Raw genomic sequence first — 16,275 nt, forward strand, 5'->3', positions numbered from 1 at the left:
CCGCCCATCGCATCGTCCCCCTCACCACCGGCGGCCTATGCCCCTCCCCTTCGCTTCCCTCCCAAAAGTGGACCCCCCACCCATCCATCTCTCTCTCCCTGGACACATCTCTGCCGCCACAGATGCCGGCCGATTCCGGCGTTCTCTGGCGACTTCCGCCACCGCGCAACACCGGTCCGAGCTCGCCTCGCTCCGCTGGGTCTTTTCCCCCAACGGGACTCGCCGCTATCGGCCACCAGCGATGACATTAGGCCCTTACCATGGCTAGGGTTTCGGGCGCCTCCACACTGGCGTGGCTCCCGCGCCTCCAGCGGCTCCTCTCCGACGCCCACTGCGCCCTCACACGCAGCTCCCATCTCTAGGAAGCTGCTCCTTCGCCTGGTGCCCATGTGGTGAGTTCATCCCCTCCCCTATCTCTCCCCCTTTCTTTCTCTAATATCTGGTTTGATCCTCCATGGTACATGTATCTGGTTTGATCCTCCATGGTAGATGTGCAGGGCAAGGATTGGATGCTTGAGGAAGGAGGGGTCGCCCTTGCCTTGCTGCAGCTCGGGGCGCACCACCCATGGCGCTTCCTCCTTTCTGTCTTCAGTTGAGTTCACCTCCTCCTCTCTCTGCTTTTGTACGTGGCCATTGAGGCATTGCTCTTGGTTAGGATTTACCACAGTTTGGGCTCAATTGGCTACTGTTTGAGGTCAATTTTGTTGATACTGTTAAGTGTAGATTGTTCCTTGAATTGAACAGCAAGGCCTGACTGAACTGCAGTTGTTAGTTGAATTGTTCAATCTTCAATTTAGGGAGCTGCTACTGAAAGATGAAAAAAAAATTGGTACTGTTTGAGGTCCCTGTGCCTCCCGTGCTCATGAACTTGCTTCTGTTTGAGCTCAATTTTTTGGTACGGTTTATCTGTTAATTGATCCATGCTGTGTTGCATCCCACCCTCCCCTTCGGTGACGGCAGCCAACGCTTGCATCGGAGGAGCTGCTGCTGTGCTTCCTTCTCTGATTTTTCAGGGTCAAAGTCATTATGTTCACCATGATGCAGATTGCCATCACATTCAGACCCAAAGATCTGGGAACTATGAACTTGATTAAAAGGGCAGGGTCAAATTCAAGACCCGGGTTAGTGGCGACTATGATGGTCGCCTGCAGGCTATGGGTCTAGCAGCGTTGCAGGCAGCAGTGTGCAGCGTTTTACGGTAGGGCGTGTGGCCAGTGCTGTCGGGCTCGCGGTGGCTGCAGATGGTGGAGTACCGGACTTGTGGTGGGCGCCCATTCACAAGATCTACAACATCATCTTTGGGTCAGTTCTCCATGAAGGCCATCCTGCGATACAAGGTTGCGTCTTCCTGCTATTTGGGTGACGACGCCGAGCCTGTCGGCCTATGCCCATCGCTTCTGATGTGGTAATGTGGCGGTCGTTGTTGTTTGCCTGCAGAGGCTGTGGAGAGGTGGGACTTGCAGAGTATATGTAGCAGAAAGGATCCAAGTATTGGAGCCAAACAACTGTCTATGCTACCACATCAAGGTGGGTTGAGGCAAACAAAGTGAGGACAGGAATATACAGTAGCAGAAAGACCAAGCAGCCTGGTAGCTCTTTCATTGAACTGGATGGATGCGTGCATGAGTTCTTTGCAGAGAATGAGTCACATTTTGAAACTGAAGCTATATACAACACTGTTTTAGGGATTAATGAACTGTTAGTAGCAGAGTCCTTCCTGATGTGAAAGCTAATACATTTCTATGGTAACCATACCTCAGTACCTATGATTCAATAATCTTCTTTTTATGAAATGATGAAACCCGAAGTATTTCTACGTATTTGCATTTCTCTCTGAGGCGGGAAGTTTATTTTCCAGACATTTATGTAATGAGCCACTTAATGTGCAACTGAGTGCACATTGTTATCCAAATTTTATTGGTGTATCTGAGATGTTTCCTTCTGGTATTGCAATTTATGCTAGGTAATACCCACAGTTTTTGCTGTGATGTTACTATGTCAGAAAATTAGCTGTCCACTGCATCACTTATTTGTTCTCTCATGTTCTTGTCTGACAGTTATATTTTTACTCCGAACTTACTAACCCAGCTTTGGTTTCTCTGGCTTAAACTAATCTAGGAGCAGGGTATCATGTGCCCGCTCACCTATTGGTGCGGCTGGTGGATATAGAGAGATCAACGATGAGGAGACCCTCGTCGTTCTTCTGATTGCAGCCAGTTGCGTGATGTGATGGCGGAGTTGTTCTGCAACCGCCTAGGGGCCATGGACGATGGAGAACTTCCTAACGCAGTATGCGAGCGGGGACGATGGAGAACTTCCTGGCGCAGTGTGCACGCGAGTGGGTTTCAGGACAGTTCATGATACAAGGTCAAGCTCAGCTTGGTGTAAGTTCCAAATATATATTGTGCCTCAGTTTGAGTTGCATCCACAAGCAGCTCTCACTAATTCCAATACACCTTAAATTGATTTGGATCATTAGTGTTGGACTGTGGACATATATCTATATCCGATTGTACTCCGGGTGTTTTCAATTCTGAAATATTTTTTGGCAATTTGATTCTGAAATTTTAGCTTGATGTTGAGAAAACGAGCAAATTTTGTGGTGCACTTGGATCAGGTTTTATGCTTACATTTTCAAGGGGAAACATTCGGGGTTGTGATCCAAGTATATGAAATCAGTTTATCTAAATTGAGTTGTCGACAGTACATCCTCTAAATTAGCTTATCTGAAATCAGTTTGTTTTTATTAATTGTTGCGCAGGGGGCATGATAGCCATGGCCAACTTTGAGCCCAGCATCAAGTTGGAAAGCTTTATCTGAGATGTGTTTTTTAGCTATGCCCTTTTATGTCTTAGTTTGGTCTCTGAATTTTCGGGCGGCGCTTATCATTTAAGATCAACACAGCATTTTGCTTCATTTGTGCTTCAAAGAAAGCTGCTGCATAGGGACATTTGATGTGGTGGATTTCAGAGAATCATTTTAGGGTATTGCATTCCGTTCAGAAATTTTGACATTTGGACAGTGTGTACAATTGAAAGGAATAGCTGGATATGAGTTATTTAGGTTCAACGTTTCAACTTTTTGACAATTTTTTATGTTTATCCTGGCAGAAAAGTGGAGCAGCTGTGTGAAGAGGTTGCTTAATTGAAGGGAATCATCGAGAAGATGTTACTATCTTTCATGCATAAAAATAATTTTGGAGGATGCATGGATCAAAGAGATTATGGATTACCACAAGCTTATGTGTATCCATGGGAGTTATCTGTGTATTAGAATATGGATACACATGTAACTATAGCTTCATTGCCCACCTATTTTTGATTTTTATGCAGTTTTTATTGCTTAAAATTTTATATTAATCTTCTTCCGTTGCAATGCATGGGTATTTTTGCTAGCCTACTAATAAAGCACGGAGTGCTTTTGCTGGTCACCGTCATGCCATTTTTAAAAAATCCCCATTGTTTTCTGTAAATTAATCTGCAGTAGACGTTTAAATAATAGCCGAGCTCTTTTTTTTGCATTTTTTTAGAAAACCCCTGACTTTTCGGTTAATCAATCAGCAGCTTATCTAAAAAAAATTACTCATATCTTTTAAATCATAACTCCTGTTTTAACATGTTATATATGAAATTTGATTAGAAAAATGTGTACAATCTAAATATGATATTATTGTTAGCTGTTAAATATTTCTAAAATATTAATTTTGGTGCAAACTTAATATATAGTGCATAGTCTGTTTTTCTTTTGTAATTACAAAGAAACACCCACTAAAACCATATTGAGAGGAAAGGAAACATCGATAACCATGAACCTCGCGGGGGAAAACAACATATTTCTCATATTTTTCTGAAAGAGTGTGCGAGAGAGGGAGAGATATAGATAGAGAGAGAGGACTTAGACTGACCACATTCAAATGCGTTTTCGTTGTGTGAGCGCTGAGGCCACCGTCGGCAACAGAAAAGTGATGTCATATGAAAATAAAGGACGTGGACCAATTAGGATCTTGAATCATGGTTATCGGGTTAAAAGTATGTGTTTTTTCTTTCCCGTTGCAACGCACGGACTTTTTTGCTAGTTACATCTATGTTGCAACAACGTGCGTCATGTCATTGTTCTCAGCGGTTTGCTGGAGGCGTTCCATAGTGCATTCTTGTGTGTTTTTTTTAGTGCTCTTGACGTGTTTTGTCGTGCAATCTTTCTTGATTAGCCCAAGCACCTTCGTGTGCTTTCACGGATGACAAATCGACAACTTTGAGCAAAGTTGAACAGGAATCTCTACTCTTAATGAAGCAGTTGGTAGTCTCCGTCGGTCAATTTTCGTCCCACCATTTTCGTCCCGGTTTTTTGGTAGGTTAACCTTCGTAGATTTTTTTGTTCCGTCCAGCACCTCCCCTCCGCTGGTTTTACCGTCGCAAAACGGCGAAAGAACCAGTGGACTCCCTCGCTAGCCCTACCTCATCTCCCGTCTCCAGTCGCAGCCGCCGCCACACTTATCGACCCCTGCGCATCACATCTACCCCTGCGCTCGGCCACCACGGCGGCGGCGGCGGCCCGGCTCCACCCACACACTTATCCAAAAAAAACGTGTGCGATCCCCTCGACCTCCACGTTAACGCCGCCGTCGTGCGATCCCCTCGACCTCCAGGTTAATGCCGCTGATCTCCTCGAGAAGACCCCGCCGGATCGCGCCTCCACGGGATCGTCGACCGTTCTGGATCGCTGCCACCGCCGCCGCCGCCGATCCCCTCTGGAAGACCCCGCCGGATCTCGCGTCCACGGTTCTTAATCGCCGCCGCAGAGCAGTTTCAAACCCAGGTACTCCCTCCGTCCGGAAATACTTGTCGTAGAAATGAATGAAAATGGGTGTATCTAGAACTAAATTACATCTAGATACATCCATTCCTCCGACAATTATTTTCGGACGGAGGGAGTATTTTTGATCTGGATTTGGCTCATCGCCTCATCAAGCTTGTGCCTGCTCCCTCCCCCTTGGCTCGCAATCAATTGTTGGTCCTCCCGTGACCTCGCTGGCTCAACCAACGATGGAGTTTCTAGGTTGTTCGGTCACTCCTACCATGCGTTTGTGCGAGCTTCCCATCTCATGTAACCACCACTACACACACTTCCTATCCCATCGTGCTTACTCATCATTGTTTCTTTCAGTTGTTGCATAGTTTAGATTTGGGTCTCATGTGCCATCGTCTTACTTTGGCAAGGGATCTGCTTGACGGAATAACCATTCAGGTATCCAGATTTTCGCCAGATCTACACGTCAATATCTTCTCAGTGCATCTACAAGCTCATTAGTCAGTACTTTCAACCATTCTAACATGTTTCAGTTCTAGCAGCATGCAGGTGGCTCTAGAGGGGATTACGTCATAAACATGCTGATCAGGTACATGGCCGAGTCGTCCGCAACGCGGTTCTTGAATCTGCCTCCTTCAGATGATTCGGGAGATGTAAATTTTCCGACTCCCCTTCTAATTTTCAAGCTCTCATCATGTTACGAACTTGCCACTAGAAACATGATTGTTGCATTCATCCACGCACATCTATCAGGGCATTAAGCACATATATCAGGGCATTAAGCTAAACTTAGCTTTTGAAGTGCATGTTAGTAAGATTTGTAGCAGCAACAAAGCCCACAACAGTCATGTTCATGCTGATTGGTCCCTTGTATATGTCAGCAATGCATCTGTTTTTGGTTTGCATTAGATTTGTATGAACTACTTAATTAGTATTGAGTCTCAATGGCATCTTCTCTTAGGAGCAGTTGATGGGGGAGATCCTAGCATTCTACATTTGGGGAGGTTTTAAATCTTTTTCTATAGAGAAATTGATCCAGTCCTGAATATTAGATTAGTCTATTTTACAAGGTTGAGAGTAGCTCAAAAGATTCTCATAGATTCTCTACCTTTGCCCTCATGAAATAATTCTAAAACCAAGTAGTGATGTCAGGTGCAAATTCCATGAACAATAGTTGGTTTCTGTAGTTATTTGTCCAATTTTTCATCATAGGGTTCTAGGATTGGTGACTAAGCAGGGTTGTTTTCTTTCTTTAATACATACAGGATTAGGTCATAACAATGTATTTTTAATGATCATACCTTTAAATGTCACATGAAAATAGAACATATCCTAACTTTTCTAACCATTTTCTGTTATTTGCTTGAGGAACAACCAACATGAATATTTGTATTCAAGCTCCCAACAAAGTTACTACTGTTGTCACAGAAATATAGTTCTGTTGTATGTATACTTAATTTCCCAAGATGTAGATTTTCTTCTTATCTTACATGTTATTTTTTTTCTTTTTCTGCTTGTGAAAAAACTCTGTTTAAAAAAAATAGGTCCTCATTCTAAAGGAGTAACTTCTTGAACCAGCAGTAGATATTGTGTCGGGAAGGACGAGGAGCAGGAGCATTGGTTCAGATTTTCTCTATTGTCCTTGTGTTTGTTTACTGATTATTGGCTTGACATGAAGATTGATCAGGTGCGTGGATGTCATGTGCATGTTCTTCTTAGTTTTAATACACTTTAACTGGATTATACTTCAAGTACTCCGAGTACTTGCTCTTGTGAACTGACAGTAGGTTTTTGTTTGCATTTAAACCCTTGTTAGTATGTTTTCCAAGCTACATGGCCTGTTGCAACGCTCTTCAGAGTCAAACCCTTGGGTGGTGGCGACGGTGATTACGACGACGGGTTGTGGGCCTACCAGAGGGTGCGGCAGGCGGCAGTGCAAGGCGACTCATAGCGGGGCGTGGGGCCGATGCTCGCAGCAGTGGCGGGAGTGAGCATGGTGTAGGCAGCTGCCAGATGTGGTGCGGGCGGTAGCCGGCGTGGACACGCAGATGTTCATCCGGGACGCACGGTGAGTATTCTCCACATGATGGTCTAGCTATTACAAATTAACCAAGGTCTGGCATATACAAAAAAAATACATGTTTGACACTATTTGAGATGGTCCCTTAGGGCATCTCCAGCTGCGCCCCAGGAAGGCCTCCCCAGGCGATTTTTTCGCGCCGGCGCCGAAAAAACGGCCCAGTCGCGCCCCCAGGAGCCCGATTTTCGCCGGCTTGGGCCGAAAACAGCGCCGGCGGACCCAGCCCGAACCCGGCGCGCTGGGGGGCGCACGGGGGCGCCGGGGCGAACTGTTTTGGCGCGAAAAAGACGCGGGCCAGCCGCGTCAGCGACTCGGCGCCTCATCTTCCCCCAACGACCTCGGTTCCCGTGGGGAATCAATGGCAAGGCTGCCGCCGGCCAGCCTTACCATTGATTCCTCACGGGCGGCGCTTCACGGGACGGCGCACCGACGCCTCCCCTCCCGCGCACGCGTACACATGGGCGCGGGCCGGCTATAAAAGCCGGCGGCCTCCACTCCCCTGTGCCCACACCAGCCCCCCCTCGCCGACGTCCAGCCCCTCCCTCTCCCTGCCTCTCCCGAGCGCCGCCGCCCAGCCCCTCCCTCTACCTCTCCCGAGCCCGCCCGGCCTCGCCGTCGCCATGGCAGAACACTTCCCCGGAGACGAGGCGGCGGCCAACGGCTTAGGCCGCCGTTCGCTCCGCGAACAGGAGTCCTGGCTCCTGTTCCAGGCGAACATCCCGGCGCCGCCGGACATGCGCGCCGGGCCAACGGGGTGGAGGCTCAGCGCCGGGGGAGTGCCCATTCCCCCGTTGCCCGACGCCGTGGCGAAACCGAGGTACTTCGCCGAGGAGGTCGACATCGTGCGCGCGTCCCTCACCGACGCCCACCGCTCCCTCCCCCAGTACGCCGCCGACAACCACGCGGCCTGGGCGGCGTATTTCCAGCGCCGCCAGCAGGAGCGCTTGGCGTCCACCAACGGCGCTCCGGTGGTCGGCGGCCGGCAGAACATCGAGGGGCACCACCTCTGGTGGGGCGTCCCCGGCCGCACACTCGAGGGCGTGCTCACGTACCTTGAGGGCGGCAACGACCCGCCGTTGGCGTACCCCCCAGCGAGGGTGGTCGCCCCGGCGCAGCACCGACGCGTCGGGCCATGGGCGCCGAGGAGGTTTGGCGCTTCTTCTTCTTCCTCCTCATCGCGCTCTTCTTCCCATTCCTCCGGCTCTCCGGCGCTGCTCGGCGTCAAGGCCGAGCCCGCGGCGGAGACGCCGCTCGGTCGGCGCACTCGCAGCGCCGGCATCGTCATCAACGGGGGCGGCCGGCGCGCCTTGTCCTCGTCGGCTCCTCCGCGCTTCGTCAAGCCAAAGACGGAGCCGGGGCTGGCGCCGGTGAAGACGGAGCCGGGGTTGGCGCCGGTGAACGCGGAGTTCGACGACGACGACGCGGCCCTCGAATGGGCGCGCCAAGACTCCATCGCGTTGGAGAAGGCGCGCCGGGAGAAGGAGAAGGAGCGCCAGTGCGCCGCCCTACGCCGCTTCGAGGAGCGCCGACGCGGCCGCGAGGAAGGCGGGGTCATCGTCTTATGCGACAGCGACGACGACGACGACGCGCCGCCGCCTGTTCGCCAAGGCGACGCCGGGCAGGGGTCCAGCAGGGGCACCCGTGTCAAGGAGGAGAAGGCCGGCGACGACGACGGCGGCGACGACGATGGCGGCGACGACTTCAGCCACTTTCTTTTACTTTAATGTAATGTTTGGACGAATTTCGCCGAAACTTGCCATGGTTGGCCGAAATATAACTAGTTTTTATCATAACTTGGCCGAACGGTTTTTTTTTAAATACGCGTCTGGGGCAGCCCTGGGGGCCGACGGTTGGGACCGACTCGCCCTCAGGACCATTTTTTGCGCCGGCTCACCCCCAGGCGGCGCTTTTAGACGCCCCCTGGGGGTCCAACGGCTGGAGATGCCCTTAGGCTGGCCATAGTGGGAGTAACATAAGTAGTATCATGCACTTGGGACTCGCAAACATGCTTATGTGGCAAGCAATTAAAGAGAGAGATGGTTATAGTAACATAGGTAGATACCGTAACATAATAAATGTGATATTGCTATGTGTCATGCATGTCAATAAATGAGACCATCTATGATACTATGCACTATAGAGGTAGTAACATAGTCTAGTAACATATGCATGTTACTAGTCTAAGTTACTCCCCACTATGAGCAGCCTTAATCAGCCACTCCGCCACACCTGCCGACCCCTGCGCAGCACACCCACCCCTGCGCTCGGCCACCGCGGCGGCGGCGGACCGGCACCAGCGCGCCGGCGGCTGCGGCGGAGGCCCCGGAGGTGGTCGTCGGGGCGAGTGGCGCGAGGTGGGAGCCGATGGGCGCGCGGGAGTACTACGACTACCGGCGGGCCATCTACGGCGACATCACGCACAAGGCCATCCTCGTCGACGCCGCCAACACCCACCTCGCCCCACCGAGCCCATGGCCCAGGTCGGCCTACGCCCTTCCCCCATATACCGCAGCTCCAATTCATGTTCCTCTGTTTGTTCCGCTCGATTCTGCTGGCCGTTCCCATGGTTGACGGAGGCTTGCATGTTTTCTATGCGGTGCACATGCTGAGATAATGCGTGGCGTTTGGATCGACCTGATCCGTGCTCCCGTAGCCCGTTCCGTTCGTGTATGTTCGTAGATTCGGGTTGTGAGAACCTGGGCAGATTTGTTTCTGCTGTTCATTTCTGGGTTGTGTGGATTTGTTTCTCCATGCATAACGAATTACTGATAAAAATCTCCCTTTCCTCTGTTAATTTGGTATGCATACAGTGGTTTGATTAATATGGCTTGTGTTCTGAATGTTAATTCAGGTGTACAGAACATTAGGCGAAAAGTATGGGGTGAAGTACTCAGAGGATGAGATCTTGATGAGGACCTCGAGGCCTCGGAGAGCCCCTCCGAACAAGACGCGCACGGGAGCTCTGCCTTGATGGGGAAAACAACGGAGTTGGTGCAGTGGCGAATGTGGGCGGGGTCGGCCGTGGAGGGAGATTTGCTGGTCGGAGCAGCAGGAGCAAGATTGTTCCTATATTTTCCTTTTGTTTTGTTTTTACCAATGCACTTTTCTTGCATGTTTTAGTGTGTTCCTTCCTACGGCCATCTCGACCATTTGCTCCGCAGGGAGTTTTTTAGCTCAGAAGGAGCAAGTAATTTGAGAATGCATTGGTCTTTTCTGCAATCTGTTGTACAGGGGGATCTTTCATGTTTTTCTGCAGTTCTTTCTTCTCTTTGGCAATTCATTTGGATTGTGTCTCTCTCAAGCTTGGGCATATTAGTTGTATGGTTGACTTTTTTTAGTAGCAGGGAGTAACTAAGTAGTTCACAAGCCAAGCATTTGTAAACTTTGATCATTTATTTGTAGAGAGTATATTTCTTTTTTTGTTCACCGTTTAGATATACATTTTTTGATTGGCCTGCTGTATTTTCTTGAAGTAAACACTTTATTAGCTCTTTTACAGTTAAAAATGCATGCTTGCAAGTTGCAATACATAGCTGCTAATCTCATGCTCCAATCTTTAATTTGCTAATCTGATATTCAACTTTACTTTCAAGGATAAGCTGGTCAATGCAGGAAAATCTAAAAGAAAGCGACTAAAATCAACATTTGAAGGTACATCCTGTATTACGTTACTACAGAAATTAATATTGTGGTCTGTTATTGGGAATCATGAGTTTCCTGATAATGAGACCCATTAGTAAGGGTTTGTTCAGAAGGCACTGCCTATATAAATGTGATGTACTGGTGTTTTGATCGATTGTCTCTTCACCTATCTGGATTACTTAGCTCGAGCTATTTACAGAATCTTATACTTTAATAAGTACAACATTATCAATTTTGGAGTAGTAGAGTAGTCATGTATAGGTATATAAAGTTAGTCATGATCAGATTCCTATATGTTATGTAGGTTCGGCATATCCTAAATAGTAGAACATAAAATCAGTGCCATGAAATATTAATTTGCGAAAATTTAATTTACCATTTCTTTCATATGAACTGAAGGAGAAGGCGCTTATTTCACCGGCTAAGGTTTCTGTTGGTTATTTCTTTTCGTCCTTCGGTTCATTGAAAAATGAAGAGGATCATGCCTTTCTGTTGGAATTGCTTTTCTGGTTTAAGCAATCATTCAGGTTATTGAAACACTCTCATGCCTCTTTTGTTCAGTCATTACTAATGCTGAGTGTCATGTGTCTGATATGTTTTCATGAGAGTAATTACCAGTAGTGAGAGGGTTCGGATTAGGGATTACGAATATGAAGTAGATGCCTTATATATAGATGCCTAACGATTCAAAAACTAATACTTATCTCTAATCATCCTTACATGCATGGGGGCCACATTTTCGGAGGGCGGCGGTGTTGAAGGGACCCACTGGCGTTGGCCAAGATCCCGATCGATGGACTCGCCTGGTCGCTGGAGCCAGATCGCGTGTCGGCTTGGGGACACCTTGGGGATGTCCACAACAGTGCGGGATGGGGACCGAGCGTCGGGGCATGTCGCGGGTTCCGGTTGAGGGCTTGATCATATAACTAAATTATTATTGCTTGCTTTCTGACATTGTGACATTGAACACTAGAGCTGAATTGACTCTCTTCACAAGATTCACTTTGATACAGCCATTTTCTTAATGACAGTCTTCATGTGAAGGTTTCAAGTAGTACATATAGGAGGAGGCAGGAGTGGCTGCAATCTTGCTACGAAATGACACTTACGGAGCTTCTTTACCTAACATGGCTAAGAAGTCCGCAAATTCCGGTGAGCGTAGAGTATAGCCGGTTGGATACATATCTGCAGAGTGCATGTAGTGTGTGTCAGATATACAGTGGGAAAACACCACAATGCAAGTGTCAGATCCTGTTCTTGATGCAATTTTGCGACTTTATTCTGGACTGTTAAGCAATTGGTTGATGTTAAGCTGAAACTCGGATCAGTCTTGTGGCTCTTCTGTACCTATATGCCTAGATTATTTGCTAATGGTATATGAACTATATCTTCCTGTATATGATGATCAATTGCCAGGAATAGAAAGACTATGGTTTTGATTTTTATCATGTTTTTGTGATTAGCTTCCTGGTAGACTAGACTTCCAGTTATCTGCTAGACTAAACAATTTCTAGCTATTTTTTAACTATTGATTAGTACACACAGATGAATTATGTTGGTCTCAAAATGCAACACATTTCTTGAATGCCTTGACTGTATGCATACTTGTGTTATATGGATGCGCTCACCATATATGCTAGATGGTGTCTTCCTTTTTATAGCTTGATTAGATGCAACTGTAGATGTTTAATTATAACTAGACATTGTGGCGAGCTCCGCTGCGCCTGGCGAAAGAACTGTAGTTTGTAGGAGACTTCAGGTGGCCTGGTCCTTACAGCCTCGTTGGTGGCCTGATTTTCTGTGTGGCTGGTAGCTTGTCTATTTTTTTATGGAAACGGTCAAAATGAGTTGTATGTTGCTAACTCTGGACGGGAAAATCCATGGACGAACCCAATTACATCTGCACCCACTTCGAAAGACACCTTTTTAAGTTTAAAAAAACTGAAAATTGTTGCACATGTACAGCTTCACATTCTATGTGTGCGCCAAAAGTTTCAAAAGATTTTTTTTTGTGTAAAAAAAGACAAAAAACTGTCTCATGGAACACTATTTTCAACCATTGAAATTTGTCTTTTTTGTGGAGGCAAAATAAAATGATGTATGTGTCGCGCACATATTTTTGCAGAGATGTAGACGATAATTTTTTTGGAATTATTTATAACATTTAAAAATGCATTTAACATGCATTTCTACGACTGATATATGCATATATACCTAACAGACGGTGGTGGATCGACGCGAATAAGGGCAGGGGGGTTCAGGGCAGAGAGTGTGGTGGTTGGCGGGATACTCCTCCTTGGTGGTCCATGGGGAAATATGGCGTGAAGGAGATAGGGTGTCATGGGAAAGATGATATGGGCATCGTGTGGTTTTAAAGGAGAGGGTTCTAGCGAGCAATGTCCCGCTACAGCGGGATACCGAGCAAGAAGAGGAGGGTCCACTAAAAAAGAGAAGGGCCCATCGTGGGATGGTTTTTCTTTTGCGTTGGGCCAGTGTGTTGAATATAACATGGCGGACCATCATATTCCTCTCACACATATGGTCTGGATTTGGGGTAGGATGGACTGTCCAGATGGTTGAATTTTGAGAAGCCCGCTAGGCAACCGTTTCATGTCCGAACATGGTTGGGCGTACAAGAGAGAAATGAGAGTCGGACTTGGAGACGACCCTAATCATTTGTTCAATTTATTTATATACATGATAGCCCGTAACAACGCACGGGCACTCTGGTAGTGTGATATAATATTCTAATAGAACCCTCATGTTTGCAAACATCTGGCATGCAAGCTGAACCATATACTCTAATGACATATTCGTAAAATAACTCTCCAGAAGTTCTGTAAACGTGCAGAAAGTTTACATGATCTTCAAATTCTTAAATCTTCTCCTCCGCATACGAAAAGATGGTTTTCCCGTAAAAGTGTCATGCCAGCACTGTCATCTAAGTACCACTATAGTTCGCTATGCTACCGCCACACCTACCACGCCGACGCTGACCACTGCGCCATCACCAGTGACCGCCACGCTGCCCTCTCCAACACGCCGCTGCCATGACCATCGCCACACTGCCTCCGCTTGCCTCTGTCGTCCGCTGTTAGCCACCGCCGGAGTTCGCCGTTAGTGCAACCCCACCGCCAAAATCCACTTTTTAGGGAAGTTTTTTTTCGGGAACTGAGAAAATAATCTCACGTGAGAACTTTTTTTAAACGAAAATGTTAACGCCCACACGTGTGGGCGTTTGCACATCGCCCACACGCCTCCATCATAACTCATTTTGCCACGTATGAATAGATGACATCAGCAGAATTTTTTTTGGTTTTTGGCTTAAAAATGTTGTATCTCCTAAATAAAAAAGCAAACTAAAAATCCGTTTTCACCATTAAATCCGTCTCGACGAGATCTTCAAAACTAGACCCCATGTTGATATGTTTCGACGAATTATTTTTTTTTGCAAGAAGTTGCCACGATGTTTACACTGCAGTTGCCATAGGGCTTAAACTAAAGTTGTCATGTGGCAATTTTAGTTTGTAGATCATGGCGATTTTAGTATTTTGATGATGGCAACTCCAGTACTTTGACCATGAAAATTATTTTTTGTATGAACCATGGCAATTTGCATGTATCATGGCAATTTTAGTTTATGATTCATGGAAAGTCTAGTTTCTTAATTCCCCGTTTTATAAATGTCAAAATTTACTTTTAAATGTAGAAGAAAATAGCTGAAACATATCATGGCAACTTCAGTGTAAACATCATGGCAATTCATATGCAATAGACATGGCAACTTTTAATTCAAAAAAAAATTCATCAAAACATTATCAACATGGAATCTAGTTTCGAAGATCTCATCGTGAGGGATTTAATGGTGAAAACGGATTTTCAATCAGATTTTTCGTTTAAGAGAAAAAACATTATAAAAACTGAAAATCCAAAAAAATTCCTGCATGCATGCATGCGATGACGTGGCAATCTGTTTACATTAGAGACGTGTGGTGCGTCTCCCTTCCTGCCACACGTGTGGCAGTTAGCGCGACCCTTTTTAAATTATATGGGCACCCCTTTTACTTGAAGTGTTATTGCATGAGCTATTGGAGGTGCTCTAATATACTCCCTTCGTTTTTTAGTCTGCATATAAGATTTGGTCAAAGTCAAATTTTGTCAACTTTGACTAAGTTTATAGGGAAAAATATCAAGATCCACAATATGAAATCAATATTATTAGATGCATCATTAATTAATTTTCATACCATATAGCTTTAGTATTGTAGATGTTGATAATTTTTCTAACAAATTTGGTCAAACTTTACAAAGTTTGACTTTGACCAATTCTTATATGCAGACTAAAAATAAAGGGAGGGAGTACAAAGATCAAAATAGACTTGCATTCCTTGTTAAGGAATACTATCTTTTTAAGAAAAGGTATACGCTCGATGTTATAAATAAAGATATCACGGCTTTAGAAATACTAGTAAGCATGCACGTGCCGCGCACACATTATCATCTGCAATAAAACATCTATTTTGAATCTTATTTCTCTTTTAGTGAGTTTTTTACCGAGCCATTTAAGAAATCGGACACCATTGCACGCCACATCTTCTCCAAGTCTAGTAAATGTTTGGCCTATTTCCTATTATTTGTATTCAAAATAGTTCATAACAAACATCAACCACTTTTGATAATAATTGTGGCCATGGTAGTCTTTCTATTCCACCTTAGGGTATCTTTGATCCAGAATATTTTCATTGAAAATTCAGAGGGTTGAATTCATATGATTTTTTTTCTAGGCACTCTTATTATATGAATGAATTAATCCTATAAAAAAATTCTACAGATTCTTTTGCACTACATTCCTTAGGAAGTTTCATTCCACACTAACCTCTTAGAATGATCCTTCATTTTTTTAAATTGCATTCTAACTAAAGTATCCCGCTCGCAAATTTAATTGAAAATCAAATGAGCAAATGCCACATATGGACTGAAGGAATAAAATTCCAGTGTGTTGTTCACATAATGTAAGAAGATCATTTAAGTGAAAATCAAATGAGCAAATGCCACATATGAACCCAACAAATAAAATTTCAGTCTGTTATTCACATATTGTGAGAAGATCATGTGCTGGCATTGAGTGGAACTAAATTATGCAGTGCATGCAAGGCATTTGGGAAAGCGAGACTGGTCACGGGCAATGATGGTTGATAGATGCTAAGGGGAAAATAAATCAACAGGGAGAAAGATTAATGGCAAACAATTCTCAATAAGAAAATTATAGTAAAATAATTCAAACTTGTTTGTTGGTCTGCATCTATTAAACAGAATTGAAAAACAAAAAAAAACTAAAGTATGTAAGCTGTGTCTTCCTAGGCATATAGGTAGCTGAAAATGCAGCGAACATATTTTGTTCACAAACGTAGGTTCATAAGAAGACAGAAGGCACACATACTTCCTATATTCCAAGCAGATCAAGTGTGAAGTTTCTTTGGATAACTAATCTTGTCTAACGATTGATACAGTGTCAAGCATTGAGTGCAATCGTCTCATGCCCATCCAAACAATTGTTCTTTAGGTCTTTGCATATGATGACTGTCTCATGTAAAATTACATTAAGTTTGCCTAGAGACCATAAAAACTTGGCAACTATGAATGATCCATAAACAAATACATGCACGTAGTGGTAGAATTGTATGATAGATACACACATCTTTGTATAATTGTTCTCTGCATGCATACATATTGTTCTGAGTGTCGAT

At 45.5% G+C, this 16,275-nt stretch overlaps 1 long non-coding RNA gene across 1 annotated transcript; it reads left to right on the forward strand.

The window, feature by feature from the left end:
• Positions 1–72: 72 nt before the first annotated feature.
• LOC119340648 lies at positions 73–3,304 on the forward strand. The gene is made up of 4 exons (XR_005164641.1): positions 73–392; positions 490–591; positions 2,119–2,384; positions 3,111–3,304. It is a non-coding gene; the product is annotated as an uncharacterized LOC119340648 (long non-coding RNA).
• Positions 3,305–16,275: the final 12,971 nt, after the last annotated feature.

The sequence above is a fragment of the Triticum dicoccoides genome, chromosome 7B (genome assembly GCF_002162155.2).
Source record: "Triticum dicoccoides isolate Atlit2015 ecotype Zavitan chromosome 7B, WEW_v2.0, whole genome shotgun sequence".
Taxonomy (NCBI): Eukaryota; Viridiplantae; Streptophyta; class Magnoliopsida; order Poales; family Poaceae; genus Triticum; species Triticum dicoccoides.